Here is a 17064-nt window from a genome sequence, read left to right as displayed (position 1 = left end):
CCATCAATTCAAATTTTAAAAACGTTGAGAAACGGCAAAATGACAAAAAGCTGCAGCTCGGTAAATTGAAAAAGAGTTGGTAATTTAATTTTTTTTAAATATTTATTAAATTTCTCCAACTCTGCATTATCTGAGCTTATAAAAAATTTGCAATAACTAAACTTACAAATTGTTAGAAAAGTTTTAAAAAAAAAATTAAAATATTTAAGTTATTTGTGCGTTCTAATGTCCAGATAATTATTTATGGCAAGATGGTGCGTAGAGTTTAAAATTATTGATTTTCCTCGAGTATAAGGTACTTAAACTGTGAGTTTCTTCATTTTCTTTGCACAAAGAACTTTGAAAAACACTGTTAATAACTATACTCTATAAAGTAAAGTAATTCCTTGTGTTAAAATTAAATTTCATTAAAAACAAAGAATTTAACAAAACAGCTATTTAAAATCACAAATATTGAAGTTTTATTAATTCCAAAATGCGTTTCGGTGTCGCAATGCTTCATCAGTAGAATGAAGGACAGAAATGGTAAAATAAGAGATGGTTTAATCCGACAGTCATATTAAAGAGATGAATATACAGCAGTGAAAAGGTAAAATGAGAGAAGGTTAAAAAATCCAAATATTTGACTGATATGGTATAGCTGTAAGGTCATTAACAATAGAATTGTTGTTTTTTTAAAGATGTAGAAACTCTCCCAAAAATCCAGCTCATCACATAAAATATATTCATGAGGTGAGGAGAAATCAATGACTATCTGTCCAGCAATATTTTGCGATGAATGAACGGTGGAGTTCTTGAAAGAGCTTCATCGTCACCCATAAATATATTTCATGTGTTGATCTGGAATTTTAGGAATAACTACATAATCGAAAACCAAAACTATTATGGATGACCTTACGGCTATAAGACATTTGTCAAATAGTTGGACATCATTAATTTTTTACCTATTATTCAAACGGGCTACCGAAGCGGGGGTGCCATCCCTTCCGCAGAGGATCAAAATTGTGATGGCATGTCTTCGGATCATCCTCCGGGATGTTTCCCAGACCGTCGTCGCCAATAGCCCATTGTGCAGCTCTAGTGCGACGTAAAGTAACAACAACAACAGCATTAATTTTCTCTCATTTTATTTTTTAACTATATGTTTTTCCCCTTCAGTATGACGTAAACTCTGTCGGATTAAATCATCTCTGTTTTTACTATTCCTGACTTTTATCCTACTCATTAAGGTGTACAATAGTGACCACCAAACCGGTATAACTTTTAATAAAATCTTAATAGTTGTGATTTTAAACGTTGTTTTTAACGAAATTTGTTTATAATGTGGAAAACTTAACAAGTTGGTGATTTATAAAAATAAATAAATAAGTTTTTAGAATTTTAAAAATTTTAGTCGGTTTTAAGTTCAATTAATTTTTTTTTAGCTAGATGGCTTATATTGTTTAAATTAAAACTATGTTTCGAGTTAAGAGAGTGGCTTTTTTTTTAATTTCATAGGCGAGAGAGTTTCTAAAAACACCTTTAACAAAATAAATTCCTGTTCTGTTTCGGCAACTCATCTTAACGTGTTTTCAAACCTGGAACATAAAGTGCTTCCAAGCGGCCACTTTACATGTTTTTCCACTAAACTCTCTAATTAGTTTTATAGTAATGCTTGAATAATAAATAAAGAAGAAGCAATTCAGGAATAAACTTTGCATTAAAGGTTAAAACAACACCGTTAGCAAATAAAGAAATGTAAATACCCACAGAAAATTTCTTCTTTATTTTCTCTTCAAATTAAAGCTAATCGATAAATCTTTCCGTTGACGTCAAGATAAGGAACATTTATTTCCATTGGGACAATTAAAGGAATAGAAGAAAAATCAAAAGGCCGCTTCTTTGACATGTAACACTCTTCTGTAGAAAAAGAGCCTCCAGTTGAGAAATTTTCATCTTTGCAGAAGATATTAATTGAAACAGAGCCTACCCGGGACTGGGTCATCATCATAGGCTCATTAAAATGTAATTCTGTCAATGTATGATCGATGATTTGAAGACCTATAATAATAGGGTTCCTGAGATGGTGCAGTTTCTTCGGATGTTCTGTAGATTTATTTCATTTCATTGGATTCATTAAACACGTGCGAAGCGAGAAGATCCTTAAAGCTGGATTGAAGAGTCGAAAAACCATTTGGAATACGTGCTTTAAAATGATAGACCATCAACTCTTCTGTGGGTCTAAATACTTTTAATCTTCTATGAAGGTTTTTTTTCTTCACCGATGTAAATTTGTATTGGATTGAGACATTCGCCTATACCTGGGATATATTTACTTCATCTAGTTATTTTGTCTACTATCGGGGTTACTTTTACGTCATGGAGGTATTTACCCTGCCTCGGGGTATTCTTTATTTCATGAAGGATGACATTTGACTATTCTTGGGTTATTGTCGACAATAGCCCATCAATACGACGTATTAGCAAATAAACCTTATCCAGGGTATTCTCACTTTATGGAAGTAATGCCTATTCCTGACGTATTATTATTTCATTAAGATATTTCGGTATTCCTGTTTCGTGTATGAATTTTGACTCGTACCATGATCATGAATAGTATCCATTCATTTTATTGAAAAATTAGTAAAAAATGAGTTAAATCGAAATCATAGCTAGTACAGTTAATATTTCAAATGAAACAAATATTCCAACATATGGGATGTTCTTATTTCATGAAGGTATTTGATCAATCTTGTGGTAGTCTAATTTCATCGAGGTATTTGTCTATTTCTGGAATACTCTAACTTAATGGTGGTATTTGTTTGTTACAGGAGTATTTGTATTTCATAGAGGTATTTGCCTATTACCGAGTTATTGTAAAAACATAAAGGTATTTGCCTATTACTTAAGTATGCTAATTTCATTGAGGTATTTGCCTATTACCGGAATAGTCTTACTTTATGAATTGTAGGTTCTTCGAAAATTACGTCTGTTCTAACTGGAGAAATAACAACATAAAATCAGGAATTATTGAGATTCGAAATACAAGATTTAACCTCGGGATTGAAGAAGTAGAGACAGGAATCAAAATTTTATGTTGTTAATTTAAACTTAACACGCTGTACAAACATTTCGTCGTAAGCTGTCAGACTGTTCCGGACATCCTATGTTTTCGGAAGATTAATTTTGTAAGCTTCACTTTATGCTTCAACATTGTAAATACGTTCTAATCTCTACGTCGATACTTGAGTTGTTTGATCTGGCTAATGCAAATTTTGTTTCATTGATATTGTCTCAACTATATATCAGTGTTGTTAATTTGGTTACATTGACTTTTGAGTCTATGAGACATAGACTTTTTAACATCTATGTAACAAAGATTTGTTTACATCGACACTTTGCTATTTTTTGTTTTTAATAAAGCTGCTTTCTCAAATATATGGATAAGTTTACATTGAAAATAAATTAAAAAGTAGAAAGGGATAACAATCACAGTTCTCTAAAACCTCAACCAGTAACCCCATCTGATCGGACGCTGTAAGACCTGGAAAAATACCTTCCCACTATATTCTGAAAAATGCGCGAGCCGAAATAAATATGTAAATGAACAAACTAAATGAAAAATTTTTTCTTTAGCACAAATCATGGAAGAAAAACATAGTTTTGTTGTTATATTAGCTGTTAGATAAAATAAAAACGCGACAATTTACGTATTTAAAAAAAATTTCAGCATTATCGTACATAGACTTACTTGATTTCTCTGTAGATAAATTCTTAAATTCGCAGCATTTTATGTCTAGTTATGTGCTAGTGCGTCTCTCAGAATGTGCAAGGGGTTTGCCTTCTGGATCATATGCAAAAGTTTAACGTTACGAAATCAAACGTTATTGCCTCAAATCCACTTACGTGAATAAACTCCTTATTGATGCTAATAAAATTTAATTATAATTGCTGGTTAGAAGAGTTTCCGTTTGTCTATATCAGCCTGTCTTAATGTTTGCTTCATATAATAATTTTGACAAATAATGTGAATCTTATTTGGATAATTTGAAGAAGCATACAATTGTGACCCTAACTATTAAATCTAAAGAGCAGGTGAACGATACAATGGGAATCAAAACCTCGTGCAAGGTCATCACCTTTTGTTCTGGGTGCGTTTAGTCATAAGTTCATCATGTCACCTGAGCTTTGGTTAGTTGAGGTTTTGGTTACTTTAACAAACCGCGTTATGCTTAATTTCATAGTTATCGAATAGACTTCGAAACGTATGTAGGTTGCCAGCTACATTTGTTGAATTATGCTTTTCTTCAATATGTTCCATTTGTTCGAATGACAACAATAGTTTACAAGTAGTCACGCTTCTATCGGTCTTTTAATTCTTCAGTTATGTTCGTTCTGTCTCATTCCAATGAGAAGTTAAAAACAAAAAGCAATACCTAAATACGGAGTGCACACTTTCGGCATCTTCCTCGCATCAATGCTTGGAGCTGAGAAATCGAACTCGGTTTTTGTCTTCGACTTCACGCATTCTCGGATTTGCCGGCGATGGTTAACTGCTTCTCTACGTGATGTCAATTGCAAATGCCGCATTTCCAATACTGCTCCACAGCGGGAAATTAGAGCTGTAAGCTGGAACAGGAAGTGCAGCTGAGTTCGCTGCATCCTTTGTCCAATATCTGTGGCTTTGTAAGTGTTATACAAGGCATATCTTTGGAAGATAGACAAGCGCAATTGTTGTCATAAAGATGACGGGGTGAGTTTCAACAGGTTATGATTTATATTATCTTTACTTTTACATTTATTATTAGAGCGTAGGGAGCTTCTTAGGGTGATCGAGATCTATATCAAATGGTTGGGAACAATGTGTGGTAGTTTCGTGGAAAAAAAATTAATTTTGTTCAAAAACTTACAATTAACTTAAAATAGTTTCTGTTCCGACGTATGTAAAAAATTTACAGAATAAGTCACATTTTAATTTAGATAACGTTTCCAGATATAACGTTTAATTATTTCAGGGTAAGTGTTTTACTAGCCTTATATTTAGAAAAGGAGGCATAATTTTGCAGGGCTGCCAACTTTTGACTCTTTTTGTAAAACTTTATTCTGGTGGTAACTAAGTAAATGTTTTTGGGCATTATTTGTTATTCATTTAAACTTATTTTCCACACCGCTACAAATAAAATGATTTTAAAGTTCATATGCAACGCTACTTTGTTCCAGCTCTTTCGTAAAATGTAGGCGAAATTATCAAAAATTCTTAAAGTTTTTGTTTTTAAATGTCTATCACTCTATAAAAATATTTTGTAAAAAGCGTAGGAGTTGGCAGGCCTGTAATTAAATTTTAAATTTAAAATTTGCTGTCTTTTAAAAATTAAGTGGCTGCTAAATTAGAAATTTTTCTGTAATTTTAAACGTAACTACCGTTTTTCTTATTGGTTCAATTTTATACATTAAAATGATATTAGGTGGTAATAATATGCTTTGCATTATTTACCCTCGTCTCAAAATAATATTCAATAGTAAGATAAAATATAATGTTAACTTAGCTTAATATCACTATACAATTAAAATTTTTTATAATATGTTTATGTTGGAAAGTTATTTTAGTATTTTACAATAAATATTAAGTGGTAAATCAGAATAGCATTTTTAAAAAAGAGAGTAACAAAGTTGTTTTATGATTTTTCTAGTCACATTTTGTAATGTTGAAATGGAAGGTACATTTAAGGGGTTTCAAGAAGTTTTAAAGAAACCTTGGCTCCTACTATTCGATTTTTTTTCAGGTCGTAATTCAACAAAAATTTAAAAAGCAAAGTGTTTTTGAAAACCAATACAGTTTCAGTTTATTATCAACTAAAGAAATTTTTTAAACATATGGCACCTTATTTAATTCCTAGTTACAAAATAGAAATTAATTTGTATATTTTTATTCGACACAAAAGAGTGTTAACTTAAAGCGTGTTAAAAATATACATGATTTTTATTTTAATTCAACATAATTTTAATAATAATATTATATAGAATAGTGGACACCTTTCATCAACATTTTTGTCGCCAAGCAGAATCTACATTTTACGTTTTTATTCTATTCAATACAAATGAATGTTGAATTAGAGATGGATAAAGGAAAAAAAAATGGAATAAAAGGGGAAAAAATATGAAAAATTAGATAGAATAGATTCCCCCGAGACTGAAGATATATACGTAAAATAATCTACAAATAACATCTCACATTTCCAATCAATGCTTCTTTTTATTTTTTTCCTGAAGATAATACCTTCATGTATGGTCATATAGGGCAAAAGGGATCTCTACAAACTTTCCACCAAGGTCGAGGCGGAAATGTAAAACCAGATCATAAACTGTAATTTCAACGATTAAGAATGATTGTACACTTTTGAACAATAGAATAGTTTTCCTTTCAATATTCTTGAAAGCTTTCGAAGGTCTTCGTTTGCTTCTTTAAAAATCATCCTCGACTAATAGAGAAAATATCTTGCAGTTTTTTTTTTCTCAATCNTTCTTTTATCTCTGATCGCATCCTCCCTCATGAGTTCATACACATAAAATTAAAACAGTTTTTCATTTTTTACCTTCCTCTCTTTACACTACCAAAACTTTTAATTGTTTTGCATTACTATTATGTCCATCGACACCAAACGTATTTCATCCTACATCTTTATTTTTTTTTTATCTCATTAAATTATCTAATTTAATTATCTCATTAAATCCTCAATTTTCATAAATATCAATTTCGATACATCCTCTCAGCCTCATATGTAATACTTTATTAATTATAGTATCAACTCAAAATCAATTTCGTCAAGCTCAATTAACTCATCATTAATTCAAAATTAGCTCAATTATTTAATCAATCATAATTCCATTATTAATTCATCACTGAATTTTAAATCAATTAATTCAATTACAAATCACATTACCTTTTCCTTCGAGTGCGTAGGTTATAGTCATGACTTTTTTTCTTCACCTCAACAACTGGAATAAAATTTAAATAATCTGCAATAAAATTTGAAGTTACTCTGACACTAGGAATAACAACGGGAGTACTGCTCGCAGCTAAAATTTCCGTGTTTTCACCTGACTCATCCATAATGGTAAATTATTTAACTAATCATCAAAAATCAACCTATTTAGTATGACAATAACCTAGCTCACCTACTCCTATAAGTATAACCTAACACAATTTTGCAATAAAACATTTTAAAAACATATATTACAAACCTTCATTGATATATACAAAATCATAGTAATTACCATAACAGAAATAAATAAAAAATAATTCCGAAAATAACATGATAAAATTTTACACTGCAAGGCATAAGTTCATATTGCATACATATATAATTTTTTTTTTATTTTTCAGTATTACACGTTATATAACCACTTACTTTAGTAGTAGTATTTACTTTAATTTAAGCTTATCGCGACTGGTCAGGGCACCAGTGTTAAATTTAAAAATTATTAATATTTATTTTTCCGTGTTAAATATAACTTATATTATTTATTATTATAATATTTATACTGTAAACCAGGTATACTTAAAAATTGGTATTCAGTATTGACAAAAGTAGTTCAGGTATAATTTATAAAAAATTTATACTGTTAGGTTCGTAAACGTGGTTATAATTTATTTTTAATTTCATGGATCATTTTAACCTATAATGTCCTTAATAAAAATAATATAATAGACCGTATAGAATTTGAAATAATTATTCAATAGTTTACATTTTTGCGTTGTGTACAATTTAAATCAAAAATCAAATAACGTATCTAAAATATTCAAATAATTACGACGTGATTCTAAATTAATTGACGTGATGTTAAATGAATTGGTATATTCATGCCTTAAAACTAACATTTAAATACCGTATTTATTTCTGCAACGTGCTCGTGCAGGCCATCCATGTGACTCGAAAACTGTTAGCAAAATTAATCTGCTAACCTGAACAGCAATTTGGACTGGAATTAATTTTTAGCAATGATAATTGGCATTATTTAACGAAATATTTAGTTATTTAAAAAGGGATTATAGATAATCTTAGAGAATCATGGCACTAGGCTGCACGTGCACTAAATTTATTACTACCCAAGAATTAGCACGAGGCATAGTCAGAATTAAAGACAAATATTACTTTTAAAACAAAATGTATTAAAACATAATTCTTGGTTACAATATATATATAAAAACATTCTTCTTAACACACTAATTAGAATGTCTTAGGAATTCAAAATTTTGGTGCAACATCTCCAAAACAAAATTAACAAAACAAAATTTAAAAATGTTACAATAATTTAATATATATTATGGAAAATAATTCACATTTAACAACTTATAAAAATTAGGCTGGGTTTAAAAAAAGGTTTTTCGCACGTGGTTTAAAATATCGGCGTAATCCGATTTTTACGTATCTATTTTAAGTTAATTTTAACATTATAATACTTTTCGACATTATTAATTAGAGGCGTTCGACATTGTTAATTGATATAAATTACTAATTTAATACGCTAATTTTACATTAAAAATACTTATCGGTCATCCGGTCCCTGGATCCAGGGCCTAGTAGCCCTAAAACTACCTATAAAAAAAAAACGTGCTACTTTTAAGAAAAAAATTACGATACTGGCTAACACGCTCCGCGTCGAGAATTCGAAAAACGGGGGGAGAAAACAGCGCCCTCTGGCAATCTCTGATTGGCTCTCAAACCATTACATCACCCTTACTCAGCTATTTACTGCCTGTTGGGGAAAATCGTTTACACGCGACCCAGCCACCAGCCAATTGTACAACAGATTAAACATTAAAAATATAATAAAAATAGTTTTAACAATTCAATTTACTGGTTTGTGATGTCTCGATTTTTTTGTTTTTTTTTTGTTTATAAAAAATTAATACATAACAGAAGCGTGTTGTGCCAGCTAATAGAGAATTAATGATGAGTCAATCTTGTCCTTAAAAAGAAATGAGGTAAAATAAGATTGGTTTGAACAATGAAGCTTGAAAGCAATATTCAAATGATTGGGCAGACCAAACAGAACACAAACCATTTCATTGCATAGTTAAATGTAATCAACCCTGTAACTAATTTTTTATTCCAAGTTTTTTGTGGTGAGGCTAAAAATTCCTTCTGCATAACTATTTATCATAGTTCTTAACTTTGTTTTGGATTTTTTTTTCTACAATCAAAAAAGTTGCAAGTCATAGTCTTTAGACTATGTCAAACACTTGTAAAATGAGCATACCTTATCATTTTATTTATCATTCCATAGACATTGGGTCATTGCCATTGAAATAATTATCTTTTATCTCCCTTTCCACCAGAAAAAAAAAAATCTAAGATCTTACAATATTTTCTTTAAACATTTTTTATAAACAGAATTTTTGTCTGTTAAATACGTCTTTCACAGTTTTGACAGCTGATGACATAATCATCAACCAGAACAATCATTACTTTTGTAAACACTACTCTTCTTTGAACAATACCTCGATTTAATGAATTTTTTCGCTTGTCGATATAATGAGCTCTACAACACGTACACAGAATTTTTTTAGTAAAGAGTTTTGGCTGAGGCCGTTTATAATTATTTTTTTTTGGCATTAACTAGCCTTGAAAATGCATCGGGGTGGGCCTACTGCTGCTGAATGTCCGACAGAAATCAGCCGCTTGAAAATTACCGTCAACCGCCTCTATTGATAGATGACGGCTAATTAAATATCCTTCGAACATCAGCAGGTAATTTTGTTTTTATCTTTTTAACCCTTGCAGGAATTTTTCGAAGCAATTTTTGGCGTGGGTTTCAGTTTGATGTTAATAACAGCAGCGTTATCGCGTGATTGTTTTATTTGATACATCTATAGAGGGAGAATATAGCGTAGACGTTTAAAGAGATGCGTCTTGGAATTCAGGTCGAATTTCTTATCTTTATTTACTTTTTTTCACATTTCATTTTCTTTTTTACTAGAATTTATTATAAATAGGGCAAATATATTTTTTTTGCGTTCTAAAAATAAACCTTTTTATTTTTTTTGAAATGAAAAAAGAACGNATCTGCGTTCATAAACTTTTATGCTAAAAGCAGAATGCATCCGTCTTTGATTGTGCAAATAGGTAAAAGCACCGATATCAATGATATTTTGATCCGAGTATATGTAGAACAGGACGAATTGAAATGTATAATATAGAGTGAATTACCGATTAACTGCGGAATTGGGTGGTGCCATAAGAATGTATTTCCTTACGTCGCGATTATTCCACAAAAAGATTCAATTATATGTGTACTATGTATCATTTTAAAACATCGTTTCGTTGATTTACTTTTTAAGTAAGATTAAAAAAAATATTATCAAAAAGTACATAAGAAAAAGAATAGAGGATCTGACAGAAATATCGTGTTACAAATCATGATGCAAAAATTTTAATATGGCTTGGGCAAGATATTTTAAGATAAAAACTTTATTTACGCAAAATATCGTGAAAGAAGATCTTATGCTTATAAATTATCGTGAGACAGAATCTTAAAAGGACAAAATATCACGAGGCAGAATCTTTACTTGGACAAAATACCGTGTGACAGACTCTCGCTTCGAAAAAATATTGGGAGACAAAATATCACTGGGGTAAAATAAGATGTTTTTCTGGACTTGAAAAATAAAAACATTTGCACTTAAAGTACTATTTACTAATTTTAATAGTCATTATCGCTTCAACAAATAGCATGATTTCTGACCGAAATAATGATACAATTTAAACAGGATCGGTCACATTTTAGTAATTCAGTTATTTCATTGGTAGCATTTCCCGTGGATAAACAAGAAGCTTAATTATTTATTGTTACACACATATGCAGGCTCATAACAAAGCATCGCTTAAATGCCATTGTATAAGTTAAAAACCCCAAAAATACATTTACACCTTAATTATAAGAACTGAAATGACTCTGCCAAGTGATAAGGAAATAGTAGTAAAATCTCAATTGCAAGCAAAAGTTATGTTACAATCCAGCCTTGCGGTGATGTTTTAATTCGCTGTCTCCACGCGACAAAGTTTTCATTCATTTAATTAAGTAACAAATGTGGTACCAATTAAGGTGTTTCTCACATTATTACAAAATTTAGCTTTTGTATTTAAAAAGATTAATACATTATGATTGTATTTAAAAAGGTTATACATTAGATTCTTAACTCGTATTTGAGCAATAAAAGAAATAATAAAATAGTCACATGACAAACTAGTTAGCCAATCAAGAAGACGAAAGTTATGAGGAATACAAAAAGTATGTACGACCTAAGTCAAAGCAACCGATTTGGAAGAAAAAAAAATGATTAATAATTTAAATATTTCTTATAAAAATTAAAATATAAAAATATTTTGTTTTATTCTAAAACCGATATCAGTCTCTACAAATAGTTAATTCGAATGAAAAACTTGATATAAAACTGTCAACAAATCTTTATTTAATGCTTACTTTGAGAGATTATCTAATACAATCTGTGCGCCAGAAGAGATAGCACTTTTTTTTAAATCATTATGAATCTTTAAAAAAAAAGTATTCTTAGTACGTAACTATCTGTTCATGACATCGTAGTTTCTTCGTTGCACAAATTTCCCCCAAGATATCCTTAGTTTGTCGTTACTTCATCTTGTCGCAGATTAGCAAACGATAAACGTGAAAAATTTGTTCCACAGAAGCAAGAACATTCCATCGTTTCCAACATTTTTCTTCTTCTTCCTACTCTCAATTTTCTACGTAATTCCAAAAGGAGGGTGAAGAAACTTTTAAGAATATTAGAAAACTCATGGAACTAATCTGTACACCTAAAATTATAAAGAGTGTCATTAATATTCGCATTGTAATTTGCAAGAGAACATCTACCCCAATTGCAAGTTAAACTCAAAGAACGCCGCTGTGATTGTAGCCTAGCCTGAGGCAAGGCCTAAAGATTGAAATGTATTATGACTTTTTTTTGTAGTGAGAGAAAGTGATCCTAATTCACTTTTTCTTTCATTTAAAGTTGTTCTTTTTTCTTTCTTTCTTTTGCATTGTGGAACAAAAGTCTGCCCCTTGATTAAAACACTAACACTTTTGACAGGCGATTTTAATCGCCGAACACAAATGGCGAACAAAAGGAGTCATTAAGGAGTTGTTACTAGAGCCATTTAGAAAGCAAATCGAAGGTTAAAAAAATCGCCAAAATGACTAAAGGATGAAAAACAACAATGTAATTGGGTTTTCTTTTCAATGTTGTTACTTAATGGTAAATAGAAAGAGTAAAAAGTAGATACCTTCTTAAAAATGAAGTAGTTTTGCGAACTGAGAGGTTAATGGAAACTGTCTGTGCTTTTTTTAAATTGGAGAGAAGGATTTTTGAAATATAACTCGGTTATCCGAATATCTCTTATCCGGAATTTGGCAAATATGTTATTATAACAATAAGTATTTTAATATTATAAATTTTATTATTATATTAATAATATTGTATTAACTATAATATCGTGTCATTAATATTAACTAAATGTATTTACATTAAAATATGAAAATTACTTAATATTTGAAAGGGGAGGATATGTTTCGAGTGTGAATTATGAAAACTTAAAAATAATGTTAAAAAGCAAAATAATTCTTTGTTTTAAAAAAAGTTGCCATCGTTCATGTGTTTTTGTTGTGATGAGGATCATCTTGTTTTGGGTGCTCTTCCACTTCAACGATGAAGCAGCAAAAACTCTTATCTATTTTCAAATATGCTTTTTGCGTCAGTTGTTTTTGGGATTATCTGATAAGATTTACGTGATATATAATACAACAAATGAGAAAATAATTACTCAGTTTTTTTTTAATGTTAAAATATGAGAACAACATATTCTTAGAAGAATACTGCAGTTGGGATTAAAAGTCATAATTTTTGTGTACTTTAGAGTTATATTAATCGAATTTTTTTTTTTGTGAAAAGTATAAGAATCATAAAAAGATGCCAAGTACGAATAATATTTTTTTTTCTAATTTTCTTTAGCAAACAATAAGCATGAAACTTTTGAGAATATAATATGGCAGATTTAATTACCAGATTTTAACTTCAGAAATTGCGTTTTCACAGAAAATAAATAAAATCTTTGTAGAATTCTGCATTCTGTACCAATGATGATACTTGAGACATGGTGGCTCAGGGAGGTAGAGTTCTCGCATCCCTGTGAGATTAACCTGGTGCGAATCCCAGCGATGGCTGGTCGTTACGAATTCAGCACCCGGTTCGTATCGACCACCCGTCAAGCTAACAGAGGGAGGTTTTCCTTCATATAACGCAAGTGCGGATTATTTCCATCAAGTACTCCTCGAAAACAAATTTATCCCAATACTTGATCCAGGAGTTCCCTCGTCTTTTAAATTAGGGTTCAAAATGACAAGGCTTCGGAGTAGAACATTGGTAGTCGTAAACTCAAAACGGCTGTTCAACAGCGGTTATAAAAATAGAATGATGATGCTGGTTTATCGTATTGCCTTCATTTTTAACCTCTTTATTTATGATTCATATGATTTTTTTATGCCCTTTAAACGACATTTCTTTTGAAAACTATTGATTAAAATAGCATATGCAACTCGAAAGCTGTATTTGTTACAAAACATTGACTCATTTCAAATACAAATTTTATCGTTCATTTACAATGCTTTATAATTTTTTTCGGTATATTACTCATGTATTTTAAGTATGTATTATTTTTATATTTTAGATTTATCATTTGAATGCACATGGATATCTTTTGACTTAACTTTCGAATAGTGAAGTAAGTTCAATTTTGTGATCCATAAAATTATAACCTCTTAATGAACCTTTGTCTCTTAAACCTCTGAAGGCTTTAAACGTTATGGATACGTATGAGTATTGATGTGTTGATATCGATATTAGAGAAGAGTTTGGACTCACTTTTGATGTCTGAGCCCAATCGAAGAGTCGAAACCCGATTTACAATACTTACACCCTTGTGCAAATTAATTGAAACAAACTCAATAAATTCAGAAAACTAAGAGAAAATGCTATTTTATTTAAATCTATACAAACTCCAAAATTTTTAGTACATAATATGATCTCCACGACACTTTATTAACATTTGGACACGATTCGGCATGGATTCCACTAATTTTTTACAATCATTTATAATATTTGTGTCCTTGTACAACACATGAATTAACGCCGTGATTAGCTTCTCCATAGTTGTGCAGTCCATATTTAATAGGCGATTCTTGCATATGGCCCAGAGATTCTCAATTGGGTTGATATCCGGAGAGTTCCCTGGCCATTCCAATGTCTCAATTTGATTCTCAGACATGAATTTCTTGACAATTTTGGACGTATGGCAAGGAGCTAAATCCTGTTGAAAAATCCCTGTTCCATCAGGGTATTGTTTCTTCAACTCTGGAACAACTTTTTTACCCAGAATAGTAATGTACTGCTCAGAACGCATCATACCGTCAATAGGCTGCAAAGGTCCAACCCCATTGTAACCGAAACAACCCCAAAAATCTTCTATAAAAAGCACGGAAAAAAAAGTTTGTTTCAATTAATTTGCACAAGGGTGTAGAGTCCGAGTTCGAGAGATATACGTCGGATGAAAGTCAAATTTCGCTGCTCAGTTTTTGATGTCCAAACTAAAAAAATTGAGTCGTTGAAACGTTTATCACTAACCTGTAAAATAGAAGCGAAGAGAAAAATCTAGAATTGATTCAAAAAGAAATTCCAAATATTAAGCTAATATAACAGTCATTTGACAAATAACTTTAACCTAACATAGCAATAGCATCGGACAGAAAGTAACAAATCGCTGTCATTATTCATGCCTTATAAATTTTAAATTTTTTCATAATTAGTAACAATGTCTCGCTAACATCTATAATAATATGCTTACAATGAAAAATGAAAAGAAAAGCACAAAATTCTAGTACAAGGAAATCATTTGAATGTGAATGAATTGACTGCTAAGAATCTATATCACGGTCGGAACTTTTTTCATCATGGCGAATTCAGTTTCACCTCTATTGGTATATTAAAGTTAAGTAAAAGGTAATCTTGGAGTATTGGTGACTCAAGGAATAGAGTGCTCGCCTACCAATGAGGTAAACCGGGTTCGAATCCCAGTGATGGCTGGTAGATAAGAAGTCCGCACTCGGCTCGCACTGATCACACTGCTGAAGTAAAATATTCTCAGTGGTTGACGGATCATGGGTTAGATTCCCATAACCGTCAGCCTAACCGTGGGAGGTTTTTGTGGTTTTCCTCTCCATGTAACGCAAATACGGGTTAGTTCCATCAAAAAAATCCTCATGAACGCTAGTTTCTCTCGTTGCTTGATTGCGGAGTTCCCTTGTCTCCTGAATTCAATTTAAAATTACAAGTCTATGGAGATAAATATTTTAGTCGTAAACTCAGAATCGGGTCGGTTGTGCAATGCAGGTTATTAAATACAATACAGTAATAATTCTTTAAAGCTGGCATTCGAACTCGATTTTTTTTTACTCAATTTGTAGTTCTATCAAGATAATTTTTAATATTACGGTATAAAATACCGGAAATCAAGATGTCAGTACTTTTCCTGCGGATTCAATATAACTGAGAAAATAAAACTGTCTTTAGTGCAACGCAGTCCTTACTAAGATTTGAAACTGAGCAACGTGCTCCACAAGTTAACACACTAACCTCGGTACCATCCCGTCATACAGTATTGATGGTTTAGAAAGAACTGTGTTTGATAATAACCATTCATTAGATTATAGTGAATGAGAAGAAAGCTATCGCGACCCCTTTCTGTTATTAGTCAGGAGTACTTTTTCCTTATTTACTGTAAAAGAAGAATAAGAGAAAGACTAAAATTATTAATATTTATTTCAAAAGTTACCTGAGTTTTTCTGAAGTGAACTCATAAAAAGTTTAACGAGAAAATAAACCGATGCATATTTTTCTAAATTCTTACATAGATATTCGATATATAGGGAAAACACTTCTTACTCAAAATAACATATTTAACTTAAGGCAAAAAAACCATGGACAAAAACAAATATGATCAAAAAAGGAATTCAATACTGAATCTCGAACTTTTTTTATTCTGAAAAAATAAAGAAAACAAAAAAAATGCTAAAAAAAAGTATAATTGGGTATAATTCAATCGATAATGTCAAATATGAATATTTTTGCTATTACCACCTGGAAGTTTCTTTTATTACAGAAATGTATAAACACCTGCTTTAAAAAGAAAGTTGCTATATATATTTTTTATTCAAAACTAATACGGGTATAATTTATACATACTTTTTGGATACATTTCTGTATACCTCCTTACTTCATTTTAAATACATAGTAATATACTTGATCATATCCAAACTAAAGACGTTATAGTAGACTTGGATATCTTAATTCTCTAGCATATTTTAAGCAAAAATACAATTTATGGTTCAAATAAAAACAAAAAGCAAAAATAAGAACAAACAAAATACAAATTTTTCCTGTTAACATAAATTTAAGAAACTTTATAGCCTACTTCATTTTTACTAAACGGAGTTTTTTAATTTTGTTTAATAATCTAAACAATTTTTTTAAAATCGTCAATATTCTTTCGATGTAATTTTTTTTAAAATTACACTGGAAAATATTTTTTTGTCACATTTATACAATTACTTGATTTTGCTTGATTTATGTATGAGAATTTCAAATCTGAAATTTGTATTGCTTCTAATACTGCAGATTTTCTTAAAAGTTTCATTTTTTTTGTCTAGTTTTTGTCTAAATCTATAAGTTTTAAAACGTTATATATAACAGGTGGTCACGTAAACGTTGCGACAAACAAATGTTGCCACTTAGGGCACATTTTCGGGATTCAAACTGCATTGGAACTCTTGCCTGAAAATATCGTCGTACGCGGCTAGTGGCTCTTCCCTAATATGAACTGCTCAAAAGCGCGCGAAGAAACAGTTTATAATAAGGAAGAGACCCAGTGGCGTGCGACGACATTTTCTGGCCTGAGTTATTATGTCCGAAACTGCCTTAATGCAGAAGATGTGCCCTAACTCCCCTAGAAAATTGTC

At 30.7% G+C, this 17064-nt stretch overlaps 1 protein-coding gene across 5 annotated transcripts in view; it reads left to right on the top strand.

Annotated features, from left to right (window-relative positions):
* The window catches only part of LOC107454760 (ankyrin repeat domain containing protein 6 diego), a 123222-nt gene that overhangs the window by 50453 nt on the left and 55705 nt on the right, over positions 1–17064 (top strand). For 4 of the 5 annotated variants that reach the window (XM_043040551.2, XM_043040552.2, XM_043040553.2 and 1 more), the window contains one exon: positions 13722–13775. The exons of the other annotated variant lie outside the window; for it this stretch is intronic. The gene's annotated coding sequence lies outside the window, so the exon portion shown is untranslated. The remainder of the gene's footprint in view (positions 1–13721; positions 13776–17064) is intronic. 5 annotated transcript variants of the gene reach the window in all.

This window comes from Parasteatoda tepidariorum, chromosome 3 (genome assembly GCF_043381705.1).
Source record: "Parasteatoda tepidariorum isolate YZ-2023 chromosome 3, CAS_Ptep_4.0, whole genome shotgun sequence".
NCBI classification, from domain to species: domain Eukaryota; kingdom Metazoa; phylum Arthropoda; class Arachnida; order Araneae; family Theridiidae; genus Parasteatoda; species Parasteatoda tepidariorum.
The sequence above is the reverse complement of the archived record's forward strand: the minus strand, read 5'-3'. Positions and strand labels throughout refer to the sequence as shown.